At 45.4% G+C, this 16,510-nt stretch overlaps 5 non-coding genes across 5 annotated transcripts; all 5 read left to right on the top strand.

Annotated features, from left to right (window-relative positions):
* Nucleotides 1-3,743: 3,743 nt before the first annotated feature.
* On the top strand, nt 3,744-3,816 carry TRNAI-AAU (transfer RNA isoleucine (anticodon AAU)). The gene has a single exon. It is a non-coding gene; the product is annotated as a tRNA-Ile (tRNA).
* A 1,238-nt stretch (nt 3,817-5,054) lies between these two features.
* Nucleotides 5,055-5,127, top strand: TRNAK-UUU (transfer RNA lysine (anticodon UUU)). Its single transcript has one exon. It is a non-coding gene; the product is annotated as a tRNA-Lys (tRNA).
* A 3,112-nt stretch (nt 5,128-8,239) lies between these two features.
* TRNAI-AAU (transfer RNA isoleucine (anticodon AAU)) lies at nt 8,240-8,312 on the top strand. The gene has a single exon. It is a non-coding gene; the product is annotated as a tRNA-Ile (tRNA).
* An 807-nt stretch (nt 8,313-9,119) lies between these two features.
* On the top strand, nt 9,120-9,192 carry TRNAS-GCU (transfer RNA serine (anticodon GCU)). Its single transcript has one exon. It is a non-coding gene; the product is annotated as a tRNA-Ser (tRNA).
* Nucleotides 9,193-11,319: 2,127 nt separating this feature from the next.
* On the top strand, nt 11,320-11,392 carry TRNAY-GUA (transfer RNA tyrosine (anticodon GUA)). The gene has a single exon. It is a non-coding gene; the product is annotated as a tRNA-Tyr (tRNA).
* The last annotated feature ends 5,118 nt before the right edge of the window (nt 11,393-16,510 follow it).

Here is a 16,510-nt window from a genome sequence, read left to right on the forward strand (position 1 = left end):
GGCTGTTAACCGAAAGGTTGGTGGTTCGAGCCCACCCGGGAGCGTTGTTTTGACGTCTTAGAAGTAACGTAAAAAGGCAAAATTTTTCCACAATACGTGACAATCAATGCTTTTCTAAGCTTCCGTGGCGCAATAGTTAGCGCGTTCGGCTGTTAACCGAAAGGTTGGTGGGTCGAGCCCACCCAAGAGCTTTGATTTGAAGTCTTAGAAGTAACGTAAACAGGCAAAATTTTTCCACAATACGTGACAATCAATGTTGTTCTAAGCTTCCGTGGCGCAATGGTTAGCGCGTTCGGCTGTTAACCGAAAGGTTGGTGGTTCGAGCCCACCCGGGAGCGTTGTTTTGACGTCTTAGAAGTAACGTAAAAAGGCAAAAGTTTCCACAATACGTGACAATCAATGTTTTTCTAAGCTTCCGTGGCGCAATGGTTAGCGCGTTCGGCTGTTAACCGTAAGGTTGGTGGTTCGAGCCTACCACTGAGCGTTGTTTTGAAGTCTTAGAAGTAACGTAAAAAGGCAAAATTTTTCCACAATACGTGACAATCAATCTTTTCTAAGCTTCCATGGCGCAATGGTTAGCGCTTTCGGCTGTTAACCGAAAGGTTGGTCGTTTGAGCCCACCCGGGAGCCTTGTTTTGAAGTCTTAGAAGTAACGTAAAAAGACAAAATTTTTCCACAATACGTGACAATCAATGTTATGCTAAGCTTCCATGGCGCAATGGTTAGCGCGTTCAGGTAAAAATAGAAAGGTTAGTGGTTCGAGCCTTCCACTGAGCGTTGTTTTGAAGTCTTAGAAATAACGTAAAAAGGCAAACGTTTTCCACAATACGCGGCAATCAATCTTTTTCTAAGCTTCCGTGGCGTAATGGTTAGCGCGTTCGGCTGTTAACCGAAAGGTTGGTGGTTCGAGCCCACCCGGGAGCGTTGTTTTGACGTCTTAGAAGTAACGTAAAAAGGCAAAATTTTTCCACAATACGTGACAATCAATGATTTTCTAAGCTTCCGTGGCGCAATGGTTAGCGCGTTCGGCTGTTAACCGAAAGGTTGGTGGGTCGAGCCAACCCAAGAGCTTTGATTTGAAGTCTTAGAAGTAAGGTAAAAAGGCAAAATTTTTAAACAAACATGACAATCAATCTTTTTCTAAGCTTCCGTGGCGCAATGGTTAGCGCGTTCGGCTTTTAACCGAAAGGGAGGTCGTTCGAGCCCACCCGGGACCCTTGTTTTGAAGACTTAGAAGTAACGTAAAAAGGCAAAATGTTTCCACAATACATGACAATCAATCTTTTTCTAAGCTTCCGTGGCGCAATGGTTAGCGCGTTCGGCTGTTAACCGAAAGGGAGATCGTTCGAGCCCACCCGGGAGCCTTGTTTTGAAGTCTTAGAAGTAACGTAAAAAGGCAAAATTTTTCCGCAATACCTGACAATCAATCATTTTCTTAGCTTCCGTGGCGCAATGGTTAGCGCGTTCGGCTGTTAACCGAAAGGTTGGTGGTTCGAGCCCAACCGCGAGCGTTGTTTGGAAGTCTTAGAAGTAACGTAAAAAGGCACAATACGTGAAAATCAATATTACTCTAAGCTTCCGTGGCGCAATGGTTAGCGCGTTCGGCTGTTAACCGAAAGGTTGGTGGTTCGAGCCCACCCGGGAGCGTTGTTTTGAAGTTTTAGAAGTAACGTAAAAAGGCAAAATTTTTCCACAATACGTGGCAATCAGTCTTTTTCAAAGCTTCCGTGGCGCAATGGTTAGCGCGTTCGGCTGTTAACTGAAAGGTTGGTGGTTCGAGCCCACCCGGGAGCGTTGTTTTGAAGTCTTAGAAGTAACGTAAAAAGGCAAACTTTTCCCACAATACGTGACAATCAGTGTTTTTCTAAACTTCCGTGGCGCAATGGTTAGCGCGTTCGGCTGTTAACCGAAAGGTTGGTGGTTTGAGCCCACCCGGGTGCGTTGATTTGAAGTCTTAGAAGTAACGTTAAAAGGCAAAATCTTTCCATAATACGTGAAAATCAATGTTGTAATAAGCTTCCGTGGCGCAATGGTTAGCGCGTTCGGCTGTTAACCGAAAGGTTGGTGGTTCGAGCCCAACCGCGAGCGTTGTTTGGAAGTCTTAGAAGTAACGTAAAAAGGCACAATACGTGAAAATCAATATTTCTCTAAGCTTCCGTGGCGCAATTGTTAGCGCGTTCGGCTGTTAACCGAAAGGTTGGTGGTTCGAGCCCACCCGGGAGCGTTGTTTTGAAGTTTTAGAAGTAACGTAATGAGGCAAAATTTTTCCACAATACGTGGCAATCAATCTTTTTCAAAGCTTCCGTGGCGCAATGGTTAGCGCGTTCGGCTGTTAACCGAAAGGTTGGTGGTTCGAGCCCACCCGGGAGCGTTGTTTTGACGTCTTAGAAGTAACGTAAAAAGGCAAAAGTTTCCACAATACGTGACAATCAATGTTTTTCTAAGCTTCCGTGGCGCAATGGTTAGCGCGTTCGGCTGTTAACCGTAAGGTTGGTGGTTCGAGCCTACCACTGAGCGTTGTTTTGAAGTCTTAGAAGTAACGTAAAAAGGCAAAATTTTTCCACAATACGTGACAATCAATGTTTTAATAAGCTTCCGTGGCGCAATGGTTAGCGCGTTCGGCTGTTAACCGAAAGGTTGGTGGTTCGAGCCCAACCGCGAGCGTTGTTTGGAAGTCTGAGAAGTAACGTAAAAAGGCACAATACGTGAAAATCAATATTTCTCTAAGCTTCCGTGGCGCAATGTTAGCGCGTTCGGCTGTTAACCGAAAGGTTGGTGGTTCGAGCCCACCCGGGAGCGTTGTTTTGAAGTTTTAGAAGTAACGTAAAAAGGCAAAACTTTTCCACAATACGCGGCAATCAATCTTTTTCTAAGCTTCCGTGGCGCAAGGGTTAGCGCGTTCGGCTGTTAACCGAAAGGTTGGTGGTTCGAGCCTACCCGGGAGGGTTGCTTTGAAGTCTTAGAAGTATCGTAAAAAGGCAAAATTTTTCCACAATACGCGGCAATCAATCTTTTTCTAAGCTTCCGTGGCGCAATGGTTAGCGCGTTCGGCTGTTAACCGAAAGGTTGGTAGTTCGAGCCTACCCGAGAGCGTTGTTGTGACGTCTTAGAAGTAACGTAAAAAGGCAAAATTTTTCCCCAATACGTGACAATCAATCTTTTCTAAGCTTCCATGGCGCAATGGTTAGCGCTTTCGGCTGTTAACCGAAAGGTTGGTCGTTCGAGCCCACCCGGGAGCCTTGTTTTCAAGTCTTAGAAGTAACGTAAAAAGACAAAATTTTTCCACAATACGTGACAATCAATGTTATGCTAAGCTTCCATGGCGCAATGGTTAGCGCGTTCGGCTTTTAACCGAAAGGGAGGTCGTTCGAGCCCACCCGGGAGCCTTGTTTTGAAGACTTAGAAGTAACGTAAAAAGGCAAAATGTTTCCACAATACATGACAATCAATCTTTTTCTAAGCTTCCGTGGCGCAATGGTTAGCGCGTTCGGCTGTTAACCGAAAGGGAGATCGTTCGATCCCACCCGGGAGCCTTGTTTTGAAGTCTTAGAAGTAACGTAAAAAGGCAAAATTTTTCCGCAATACCTGACAATCAATCATTTTCTTAGCTTCCGTGGCGCAATGGTTAGCGCGTTCGGCTGTTAACCGAAAGGTTGGTGGTTCGAGCCCAACCGCGAGCGTTGTTTGGAAGTCTTAGAAGTAACGTAAAAAGGCACAATACGTGAAAATCAATATTACTCTAAGCTTCCCTGGCTCAATGGTTAGCGCGTTCGGCTAATAACCGAAAGGTTGGTGGTTCGAGCCCACCCGGGAGCGTTGTTTTGAAGTCTTAGAAGTAACGTAAAAAGGCAAAATTTTTCCACAATACGTGACAATCAATGTTTTACTAAGCTTCCTTGGCGCAATGGTTAGCGCGTTCGGCTGAAAACCGAAAGGTTGGTAGTTCGAGCCTACCCGGGAGCGTTGTCTTGACGTCTTAGAAGTAACGTAAAAAGGCAAAATTTTTCCACAATACGTGACAATCAATCTTTTCTAAGCTTCCATGGCGCAATGGTTAGCGCTTTCGGCTGTTAACCGAAAGGTTGCTCGTTCGAGCCTACCCGGGAGCGTTGTTGTGACGTCTTAGAAGTAACGTAAAAAGGCAAAATTTTTCCTCAATACGTGACAATCAATGTTTTGCTAAGCTTCCGTGGCGTAATGGTTAGCGCGTTCGGCTGTTAACCGAAAGGTTGGTGGTTCGAGCCCACCCGGGAGCGTTGTTTTGAAGTCTTAGAAGTAACGTAAAAAGACAAAATTTTTCCACAATACGTGACAATCAATGTTATGCTAAGCTTCCGTGGCGCAATGGTTAGCGCGTTCGGGTAATAACAGAAAGGTTAGTGGTTCGAGCCTTCCACTGAGCGTTGTTTTGAAGTCTTAGAAATAACGTAAAAAGGCAAAATTTTTCCACAATACGCGGCAATCAATCTTTTTCTAAGCTTCCGTGGCGCAATGGTTAGCGCGTTCGGCTGTTAACCGAAAGGTTGGTGGTTCGAGCCCACCCGGGAGCGTTGTTTTGACGTCTTAGAAGTAACGTAAAAAGGCAAAATTTTTCCACAATACGTGACAATCAATGCTTTTCTAAGCTTCCGTGGCGCAATAGTTAGCGCGTTCGGCTGTTAACCGAAAGGTTGGTGGGTCGAGCCCACCCAAGAGCTTTGATTTGAAGTCTTAGAAGTAACGTAAACAGGCAAAATTTTTCCACAATACGTGACAATCAATGTTGTTCTAAGCTTCCGTGGCGCAATGGTTAGCGCGTTCGGCTGTTAACCGAAAGGTTGGTGGTTCGAGCCCACCCGGGAGCGTTGTTTTGACGTCTTAGAAGTAACGTAAAAAGGCACAATACGTGAAAATCAATATTTCTCTAAGCTTCCGTGGCGCAATGGTTAGCGCGTTCGGCTGTTAACCGAAAGGTTGGTGGTTCGAGCCCACCCGGGAGCGTTGTTTTGAAGATTTAGAAGTAACGTAAAAAGGCAAAATTTTTCCACAATACGTGGCAATCAATATTTTTCAAAGCTTCCGTGGCGCAATGGTTAGCGCGTTCGGCTTTTAACTGAAAGGTTGGTGGTTCGAGCCCACCCGGGAGCGTTGTTTTGAAGTCTTAGAAGTAACGTAAACAGGCAAAATTTTTCCACAATACGTGACAATCAATGTTGTTCTAAGCTTCCGTGGCGCAATGGTTAGCGCGTTCGGCTGTTAACCGAAAGGTTGGTGGTTCGAGCCCACCCGGGAGCGTTGTTTTGACGTCTTAGAAGTAACGTAAAAAGGCAAAAGTTTCCACAATACGTGACAATCAATGTTTTTCTAAGCTTCCGTGGCGCAATGGTTAGCGCGTTCGGCTGTTAACCGTAAGGTTGGTGGTTCGAGCCTACCACTGAGCGTTGTTTTGAAGTCTTAGAAGTAACGTAAAAAGGCAAAAGTTTTCCACAATACGTGACAATCAATCTTTTCTAAGCTTCCATGGCGCAATGGTTAGCGCTTTCGGCTGTTAACCGAAAGGTTGGTCGTTTGAGCCCACCCGGGAGCCTTGTTTTGAAGTCTTAGAAGTAACGTAAAAAGACAAAATTTTTCCACAATACGTGACAATCAATGTTATGCTAAGCTTCCATGGCGCAATGGTTAGCGCGTTCAGGTAAAAATAGAAAGGTTAGTGGTTCGAGCCTTCCACTGAGCGTTGTTTTGAAGTCTTAGAAATAACGTAAAAAGGCAAACGTTTTCCACAATACGCGGCAATCAATCTTTTTCTAAGCTTCCGTGGCGTAATGGTTAGCGCGTTCGGCTGTTAACCGAAAGGTTGGTGGTTCGAGCCCACCCGGGAGCGTTGTTTTGACGTCTTAGAAGTAACGTAAAAAGGCAAAATTTTTCCACAATACGTGACAATCAATGATTTTCTAAGCTTCCGTGGCGCAATGGTTAGCGCGTTCGGCTGTTAACCGAAAGGTTGGTGGGTCGAGCCAACCCAAGAGCTTTGATTTGAAGTCTTAGAAGTAAGGTAAAAAGGCAAAATTTTTAAACAAACATGACAATCAATCTTTTTCTAAGCTTCCGTGGCGCAATGGTTAGCGCGTTCGGCTTTTAACCGAAAGGGAGGTCGTTCGAGCCCACCCGGGACCCTTGTTTTGAAGACTTAGAAGTAACGTAAAAAGGCAAAATGTTTCCACAATGCATGACAATCAATCTTTTTCTAAGCTTCCGTGGCGCAATGGTTAGCGCGTTCGGCTGTTAACCGAAAGGGAGATCGTTCGAGCCCACCCGGGAGCCTTGTTTTGAAGTCTTAGAAGTAACGTAAAAAGGCAAAATTTTTCCGCAATACCTGACAATCAATCATTTTCTTAGCTTCCGTGGCGCAATGGTTAGCGCGTTCGGCTGTTAACCGAAAGGTTGGTGGTTCGAGCCCAACCGCGAGCGTTGTTTGGAAGTCTTAGAAGTAACGTAAAAAGGCACAATACGTGAAAATCAATATTACTCTAAGCTTCCGTGGCGCAATGGTTAGCGCGTTCGGCTGTTAACCGAAAGGTTGGTGGTTCGAGCCCACCCGGGAGCGTTGTTTTGAAGTTTTAGAAGTAACGTAAAAAGGCAAAATTTTTCCACAATACGTGGCAATCAGTCTTTTTCAAAGCTTCCGTGGCGCAATGGTTAGCGCGTTCGGCTGTTAACTGAAAGGTTGGTGGTTCGAGCCCACCCGGGAGCGTTGTTTTGAAGTCTTAGAAGTAACGTAAAAAGGCAAACTTTTCCCACAATACGTGACAATCAGTGTTTTTCTAAACTTCCGTGGCGCAATGGTTAGCGCGTTCGGCTGTTAACCGAAAGGTTGGTGGTTTGAGCCCACCCGGGTGCGTTGATTTGAAGTCTTAGAAGTAACGTTAAAAGGCAAAATCTTTCCATAATACGTGAAAATCAATGTTGTAATAAGCTTCCGTGGCGCAATGGTTAGCGCGTTCGGCTGTTAACCGAAAGGTTGGTGGTTCGAGCCCAACCGCGAGCGTTGTTTGGAAGTCTTAGAAGTAACGTAAAAAGGCACAATACGTGAAAATCAATATTTCTCTAAGCTTCCGTGGCGCAATTGTTAGCGCGTTCGGCTGTTAACCGAAAGGTTGGTGGTTCGAGCCCAACCGCGAGCGTTGTTTGGAAGTCTGAGAAGTAACGTAAAAAGGCACAATACGTGAAAATCAATATTTCTCTAAGCTTCCGTGGCGCAATGTTAGCGCGTTCGGCTGTTAACCGAAAGGTTGGTGGTTCGAGCCCACCCGGGAGCGTTGTTTTGAAGTTTTAGAAGTAACGTAAAAAGGCAAAACTTTTCCACAATACGCGGCAATCAATCTTTTTCTAAGCTTCCGTGGCGCAAGGGTTAGCGCGTTCGGCTGTTAACCGAAAGGTTGGTGGTTCGAGCCTACCCGGGAGGGTTGCTTTGAAGTCTTAGAAGTATCGTAAAAAGGCAAAATTTTTCCACAATACGCGGCAATCAATCTTTTTCTAAGCTTCCGTGGCGCAATGGTTAGCGCGTTCGGCTGTTAACCGAAAGGTTGGTAGTTCGAGCCTACCCGAGAGCGTTGTTGTGACGTCTTAGAAGTAACGTAAAAAGGCAAAATTTTTCCCCAATACGTGACAATCAATCTTTTCTAAGCTTCCATGGCGCAATGGTTAGCGCTTTCGGCTGTTAACCGAAAGGTTGGTCGTTCGAGCCCACCCGGGAGCCTTGTTTTCAAGTCTTAGAAGTAACGTAAAAAGACAAAATTTTTCCACAATACGTGACAATCAATGTTATGCTAAGCTTCCATGGCGCAATGGTTAGCGCGTTCGGCTTTTAACCGAAAGGGAGGTCGTTCGAGCCCACCCGGGAGCCTTGTTTTGAAGACTTAGAAGTAACGTAAAAAGGCAAAATGTTTCCACAATACATGACAATCAATCTTTTTCTAAGCTTCCGTGGCGCAATGGTTAGCGCGTTCGGCTGTTAACCGAAAGGGAGATCGTTCGATCCCACCCGGGAGCCTTGTTTTGAAGTCTTAGAAGTAACGTAAAAAGGCAAAATTTTTCCGCAATACCTGACAATCAATCATTTTCTTAGCTTCCGTGGCGCAATGGTTAGCGCGTTCGGCTGTTAACCGAAAGGTTGGTGGTTCGAGCCCAACCGCGAGCGTTGTTTGGAAGTCTTAGAAGTAACGTAAAAAGGCACAATACGTGAAAATCAATATTACTCTAAGCTTCCCTGGCTCAATGGTTAGCGCGTTCGGCTAATAACCGAAAGGTTGGTGGTTCGAGCCCACCCGGGAGCGTTGTTTTGAAGTCTTAGAAGTAACGTAAAAAGGCAAAATTTTTCCACAATACGTGACAATCAATGTTTTACTAAGCTTCCTTGGCGCAATGGTTAGCGCGTTCGGCTGAAAACCGAAAGGTTGGTAGTTCGAGCCTACCCGGGAGCGTTGTCGTGACGTCTTAGAAGTAACGTAAAAAGGCAAAATTTTTCCACAATACGTGACAATCAATCTTTTCTAAGCTTCCATGGCGCAATGGTTAGCGCTTTCGGCTGTTAACCGAAAGGTTGCTCGTTCGAGCCTACCCGGGAGCGTTGTTGTGACGTCTTAGAAGTAACGTAAAAAGGCAAAATTTTTCCACAATACGTGACAATCAATGTTTTGCTAAGCTTCCGTGGCGTAATGGTTAGCGCGTTCGGCTGTTAACCGAAAGGTTGGTGGTTCGAGCCCACCCGGGAGCGTTGTTTTGAAGTCTTAGAAGTAACGTAAAAAGACAAAATTTTTCCACAATACGTGACAATCAATGCTTTTCTAAGCTTCCGTGGCGCAATAGTTAGCGCGTTCGGCTGTTAACCGAAAGGTTGGTGGGTCGAGCCCACCCAAGAGCTTTGATTTGAAGTCTTAGAAGTAAGGTAAAAAGGCAAAATTTTTCCACAAACATGACAATCAATCATTTTGTTAGCTTCCGTGGCGCAATGGTTAGCGCGTTCGGCTGTTAACCGAAAGGTTGGTGGTTCGAGCCCACCCGGGGGCGTTGTTTTGAAGTTTTAGAAGTAACGTAAAAAGGCAAAATTTTTCCACAATACGTGGCAATCAGTCTTTTTCAAAGCTTCCGTGGCGCAATGGTTAGCGCTTTCGGCTGCTAATCGAAAGGTTGGTCGTTCGAGCCCACCCGGGAGCCTTGTTTTGAAGTCTTAGAAAAAACGTAAAAAGGCAAAATTTTTCCACAATACGTGACAATCAATGTTTTCTAAGCTTCCGTGGCGTAATGGTTAGCGCGTTCGGCTGTTAACCGAAAGGTTGGTGGTTCGAGCCCACCCGGGAGCGTTGTTTTGAAGTCTTAGAAGTAACGTAAAAAGGCAAAATTTTTCCACAATACGTGACAATCAATGTTTTACTAAGCTTCCGTGGCGCAATGGTTAGCGCGTTCGGCTGTTAACCGAAAGGTTGGTGGTTCGAGCCTACCAATGAGCGTTGTTTTGAAGTCTTAGAAGTAACGTAAAAAGTCACAATTTTTCCGCAATACCTGACAATCAATCATTTGCTTAGCTTCCGTGGCGCAATGGTTAGCGCGTTCGGCTGTTAACCGAAAGGTTGGTGGTTCGAGCCCACCCGGGAGCGTTGTTTTGAAGTTTTAGAAGTAACGTAAAAAGGCAAAATTTTTCCACAATACGTGGCAATCGGTCTTTTTCAAAGCTTCAGTGGCGCAATGGTTAGCGCTTTCGGCTGTTAACCGAAAGGTTGGTCGTTCGAGCCCACCCGGGAGCCTTGTTTTGAAGTCTTAGAAATAACGTAAAAAGGCAAAATTTTTCCACAATACGTGACAATCAATGTTTTCTAAGCTTCCGTGGCGTAATGGTTAGCGCGTTCGGCTGTTAACCGAAAGGTTGGTGGTTCGAGCCCACCCGGGAGCGTTGTTTTGAAGTTTTAGAAGTAACGTAAAAAGGCAAAATTTTTCCACAATACGTGACAATCAATGTTTTACCAAGCATCCGTGGCGCAATGGTTAGCGCGTTCGGCTGTTAACCGAAAGGTTGGTAGTTCGAGCCTACACGGGAGCGTTGTTGTGACGTGTTAGAAGTAACGTAAAAAGGCAAAATTTTTCCACAATACGTGACAATCAATCTTTCCTAAGCTTCCATGGCGCAATGGTTAGCGCTTTCGGCTGTTAACCGAAAGGTTGCTCGTTCGAGCCTACCCGGGAGCGTTGTTGTGACGTCTTAGAAGTAACGTAAAAAGGCAAACTTTTTCCGCAATACCTGACAATCAATCATTTTCTTAGCTTCCGTGGCGCAATGGTTAGCGCGTTCGGCTGTTAACCGAAAGGTTGGTGGTTCGAGCCTACCCGGGAGCGTTGTTTTGAAGTTTTAGAAGTAACGTAAAAAGGCAAAATTTTTCCACAATACGTGGCAATCAGTCTTTTTCAAAGCTTCAGTGGCGCATTGGTTAGCGCTTTCGGCTGTTAACCGAAAGGTTGGTCGTTCGAGCCCACCCGGGAGCCTTGTTTTGAAGTCTTAGAAATAACGTAAAAAGGCAAAATTTTTCCACAATACGTGACAATCAATAATTTCTAAGCTTCCGTGGCGTAATGGTTAGCGCGTTCGGCTGTTAACCGAAAGGTTGGTGGTTCGAGCCCACCCGGGAGCGTTGTTTTGAAGTTTTAGAAGTAACGTAAAAAGGCAAAATTTTTCCACAATACGTGACAATCAATGTTTTACCAAGCTTCCGTGGCGCAATGGTTAGCGCGTTCGGCTGTTAACCGAAAGGTTGGTAGTTCGAGCCTACCCGGGAGCGTTGTTGTGACGTCTTAGAAGTAACGTAAAAAGGCAAAATTTTTCCACAATACGTGACAATCAATCTTTTCTAAGCTTCCATGGCGCAATGGTTAGCGCTTTCGGCTGTTAACCGAAAGGTTGCTCGTTCGAGCCTACCCGGGAGCGTTGTTGTGACGTCTTAGAAGTAACGTAAAAAGGCAAACTTTTTCCACAATACGTGACAATCAATGTTTTTCTAAGCTTCCGTGGCGTAATGGTTAGCGCGTTCGGCTGTTAACCGAAAGGTTGGTGGTTCGAGCCCACCCGGGAGCGTTGTTTTGAAGTCTTAGAAGTAACGTAAAAAGACAAAATTTTTCCACAATACGTGACAATCAATGTTATGCTGAGCTTCCGTGGCGCAATGGTTAGCGCGTTCGGCTGTTAACCGAAAGGTTGGTGGTTCGAGCCCAACCGGGAGCGTCGTTTTGAAGTTTTAGAAGTAACGTAAAAAGGCAAAATTTTTCCACAATACGTGGCAATCAGTCTTTTTCAAAGCTTCCGTGGCGCAATGGTTAGCGCTTTCGGCTGTAAACCGAAAGGTTGGTCGTTCGAGCCCACCCGGGAGCGTTGTTTTGACGTCTTAGAAGTAACGTAAAAAGGCAAAATTTTTCCACAATACGTGACAATCAATGTTTTTCTAAGCTTCCGTGGCGCAATGGTTAGCGCGTTCGGCTGTTAACCGAAAGGTTCTTGGGTCGAGCCCACCCAAGAGCTTTGATTTGAAGTCTTAGAAGTAAGGTAAAAAGGCAAAATTTTTCCACAAACATGACAATCAATCTTTTTCTAAGCTTCCGTGGCGCAATGGTTAGCGCGTTCGGCTTTTAACCGAAAGGGAGGTCGTTCGAGCCCACCCGGGAGCCTTGTTTTGAAGACTTAGTAGTAACGTAAAAAGGCAAAATGTTCCCACAATACATGACAATCAATCTTTTTCTAAGCTTCCGTGGCGCAATGGTTAGCGCGTTCGGCTGTTAACCGAAAGGGAGATCGTTCGAGCCCACCCGGGAGCCTTGTTTTGAAGTCTTAGAAGTAACGTAAAAAGGCAAAATTTTTCCGCAATACCTGACAATCAATCATTTTCTTAGCTTCCGTGGCGCAATGATTAGCGCGTTCGGCTGTTAACCGAATGGTTGGTGGTTCGAGCCCAACCGCGAGCGTTGTTTGGAAGTCTTAGAAGTAACGTAAAAAGGCACAATACGTGAAAATCAATATTACTCTAAGCTTCCGTGGCGCAATGGTTAGCGCGTTCGGCTGTTAACCGAAAGGTTGGTGGTTCGAGCCCACCCGGGAGCGTTGTTTTGAAGTTTTAGAAGTAACGTAAAAAGGCAAAATTTTTCAACAATACGTGGCAATCAGTCTTTTTCAAAGCTTCCGTGGCGCAATGGTTAGCGCTTTCGGCTGTTAACCGAAAGGTTGGTGGTACGAGCCCACCCGGGAGCGTTGTTTTGAAGTCTTAGAAGTAACGTAAAAAGGCAAAATTTTTCCACAATACGTGACAATCAATGTTTTACTAAGCTTCCGTGGCGCAATGGTTAGCGCGTTCGGCTGTTAACCGAAAGGTTGGTGGTTCGAGCCTACCACTGAGCGTTGTTTTGAAGTCTTAGAAGTAACGTAAAAAGGCAAAATTTTTCCACAATACGTGACAATCAATGTTTTCTAAGCTTCCGTGGCGTAATGGTTAGCGCGTTCGGCTGTTAACCGAAAGGTTGGTGGTTCGAGCCCACCCGGGAGCGTTGTTTTGAAGTCTTAGAAGTAACGTAAAAAGGCAAAATTTTTCCACAATACGTGACAATCAATGTTTTACTAAGCTTCCGTGGCGCAATGGTTAGCGCGTTCGGCTGTTAACCGAAAGGTTGGTGGTTCGAGCCTACCACTGAGCGTTGTTTTGAAGTCTTAGAAGTAACGTAAAAAGTCACAATTTTTCCGCAATACCTGACAATCAATCATTTTCTTAGCTTCCGTGGCGCAATGGTTAGCGCGTTCGGCTGTTAACCGAAAGGTTGGTGGTTCGAGCCCACCCGGGAGCGTTGTTTTGAAGTTTTAGAAGTAACGTAAAAAGGCAAAATTTTTCCACAATACGTGGCAATCAGTCTTTTTCGAAGCTTCCGTGGCGCAATGGTTAGCGCTTTCGGCTGTTAACCGAAAGGTTGGTCGTTCGAGCCCACCCGGGAGCCTTGTTTTGAAGTCTTAGAAATAACGTAAAAAGGCAAAATTTTTCCACAATACGTGACAATCAATGTTTTCTAAGCTTCCGTGGCGTAATGGTTAGCGCGTTCGGCTGTTAACCGAAAGGTTGGTGGTTCGAGCCCACCCGGGAGCGTTGTTTTGAAGTCTTAGAAGTAACGTAAAAAGGCAAAATTTTTCCACAATACGTGACAATCAATGTTTTACTAAGCTTCCGTGGCGCAATGGTTAGCGCGTTCGGCTGTTAACCGAAAGGTTGGTAGTTCGAGCCTACCCGGGAGCGTTGTTGTGACGTCTTAGAAGTAACGTAAAAAGGCAAAATTTTTCCACAATACGTGACAATCAATCTTTTCTACGCTTCCATGGCGCAATGGTTAGCGCTTTCGGCTGTTAACCGAAAGGTTGGTGGTTCGAGCCCACCCGGGAGCGTTGTTTTGAAGTTTTAGAAGTAACGTAAAAAGGCAAAATTTTTCCACAATACGTGGCAATCAATCTTTTTCAAAGCTTCCGTGGCGCATTGGTTAGCGCGTTCGGCTTTTAACTGAAAGGTTGGTGATTCGAGCCCACCCGGAAGCGTTGTTTTGAAGTCTTAGAAGTAACGTAAAAAGGCAAACTTTTCCCACAATACGTGACAATCAGTGTTTTTCTAAGCTTCCGTGGCGCAATGGTTAGCGCGTTCGGCTGTTAACCGAAAGGTTGGTGGTTCGAGCCAACCCGGGAGCGTTGTTTCGAAGTTTTAGAAGTAACGTAAAAAGGCAAAATTTTTCAACAATACGTGGCAATCAGTCTTTTTCAAAGCTTCCGTGGCGCAATGGTTAGCGCTTTCGGCTGTTAACCGAAAGGTTGGTGGTTCGAGCCCACCCGGGAGCGTTGTTTTGAAGTCTTAGAAATAACGTAAAAAGGCAAAATTTTTCCACAATACGTGACAATCAGTGTTATGCTAAGCTTCCGTGGCGCAATGGTTAGCGCGTTCGGGTAATAACAGAAAGGTTAGTGGTTCGAGCCTTCCACTGAGCGTTGTTTTGAAGTCTTAGAAATAACGTAAAAAGGCAAAATTTTTCCACAATACGCGGCAATCAATCTTTTTCTAAGCTTCCGTGGCGCAATGGTTAGCGCGTTCGGCTGTTAACTGAAAGGTTGTGGTGGTTCGAGCCCACCCGGGAGCGTTGTTTTGAAGTCTTAGAAGTAACGTAAAAAGGCAAACTTTTCCCACAATACGTGACAATCAGTGTTTTTCTAAGCTTCCGTGGCGCAATGGTTAGCGCGTTCGGCTGTTAACCGAAAGGTTGGTGGTTCGAGCCTACCACTGAGCGTTGTTTTGAAGTCTTAGAAGTAACGTAAAAAGTCACAATTTTTCCGCAATACCTGACAATCACTCATTTTCTTAGCTTCCGTGGCGCAATGGTTAGCGCGTTCGGCTGTTAACCGAAAGGTTGGTGGTTCGAGCCCACCCGGGAGCGTTGTTTTGAAGTTTTAGAAGTAACGTAAAAAGGCAAAATTTTTCCACAATACGTGGCAATCAGTCTTTTTCAAAGCTTCCGTGGCGCAATGGTTAGCGCGTTCGGCTGTTAACCGAAAGGTTGGTGGTTCGAGCCCACCCCGGAGCGTTGTTTTGAAGTTTTAGAAGTAACGTAAAAAGGCAAAATTTTTCCACAATACGTGGCAATCAGTCGTTTTCAAAGCTTCCGTGGCGCAATGGTTAGCGCTTTCGGCTGTTAACCGAAAGGTTGGTGGTTCGAGCCCACCCGGGAGCGTTGTTTTGAAGTTTTAGAAGTAACGTAAAAAGGCAAAATTTTTCCACAATACGTGGCAATCAGTCGTTTTCAAAGCTTCCGTGGCGCAATGGTTAGCGCTTCGGCTGTTAACCGAATGGTTGGTGGTTCGAGCCCACCCGGGAGCCTTGTTTTGAAGTCTTAGAAATAACGTAAAAAGGCAAAATTTTTCCACAATACGTGACAATCAATGTTTTTCTAAGCTTCCGTGGCGTAATGGTTAGCGCGTTCGGCTGTTAACCGAAAGGTTGGTGGTTCGAGCCCATCCGGGAGCGTTGTTTTGAAGTCTTAGAAGTAACGTAAAAAGGCAAAATTTTTCCACAATACGTGACAATCAATGTTATGCTAAGCTTCCGTGGCGCAATGGTTAGCGCGTTCGGGTAATAACAGAAAGGTTAGTGGTTTGAGCCTTCCACTGAGCGTTGTTTTGAAGTCTTAGAAATAACGTAAAAAGGCAAAATTTTTCCACAATACGCGGCAATCAATCTTATTCTAAGCTTCCGTGGCGCAATGGTTAGCGCGTTCGGCTGTTAACCGAAAGGTTGGTGGTTCGAGCCCACCCGGGAGCGTTGTTTTGACGTCTTAGAAGTAACGTAAAAAGGCAAAATTTTTCCGCAATACCTGACAATCAATCATTTTCTAAGCTTCCGTGGCGCAATGGTTAGCGCGTTCGGCTGTTAACCGAAAGGTTGGTGGTTCGAGCCCACCAAAGAGCTTTGATTTGAAGTCTTAGAAGTAAGGTAAAAAGGCAAAATTTTTCCACAAACATGACAATCAATCTTTTTCTAAGCTTCCGTGGCGCAATGGTTAGCGCGTTCGGCTTTTAACCGAAAGGGAGGTCGTTCGAGCCCACCCGGGAGCCTTGTTTTGAAGACTTAGTAGTAACGTAAAAAGGCAAAATGTTTCCACAATACATGACAATCAATCTTTTTCTAAGCTTCCGTGGCGCAATGGTTAGCGCGTTCGGCTGTTAACCGAAAGGGAGATCGTTCGACCCCACCCGGGAGCCTTGTTTTGAAGTCTTAGAAGTAACGTAAAAAGGCAAAATTTTTCCGCAATACCTGACAATCAATCATTTTCTTAGCTTCCGTGGCGCAATGGTTAGCGCGTTCGGCTTTTAACCGAAAGGTTGGTGGTTCGAGCCCAACCGCGAGCGTTGTTTGGAAGTCTTAGAAGTAACGTAAAAAGGCACGATACGTGAAAATCAATATTTCTCTAAGCTTCCGTGGCGCAATGGTTAGCGCGTTCGGCTGTTAACCGAAAGGTTGGTGGTTCGAGCCCACCCGGGAGCGTTGTTTTGAAGTTTTAGAAGTAACGTAAAAAGGCGAAATTTTTCCACAATACGTGGCAATCAGTCTTTTTCAAAGCTTCCGTGGCGCAATGGTTAGCGCTTTCGGCTGTTAACCGAAAGGTTGGTGGTTCGAGCCCACCCGGGAGCGTTGTTTTGAAGTTTTAGAAGTAACGTAAAAAGGCAAAATTTTTCCACAATACGTGGCAATCAGTCTTTTTCAAAGCTTCCGTGGCGCAATGGTTAGCGCTTTCGGCTGTTAACCGAAAGGTTGGTGGTTCGAGCCCACCCGGGAGCGTTGTTTTGAAGTTTTAGAAGTAACGTAAAAAGGCAAAATTTTTCCACAATACGTGGCAATCAGTCTTTTTCAAAGCTTCCGTGGCGCAATGGTTAGCGCTTTCGGCTGTTAACCGAAAGGTTGGTGGTTCGAGCCCACCCGGGAGC

Source organism: Phalangium opilio, unplaced genomic scaffold (genome assembly GCF_054372755.1).
Source record: "Phalangium opilio isolate 3A_F unplaced genomic scaffold, DU_Popi_V2 ptg000073l_1, whole genome shotgun sequence".
Taxonomy (NCBI): Eukaryota; Metazoa; Arthropoda; class Arachnida; order Opiliones; family Phalangiidae; genus Phalangium; species Phalangium opilio.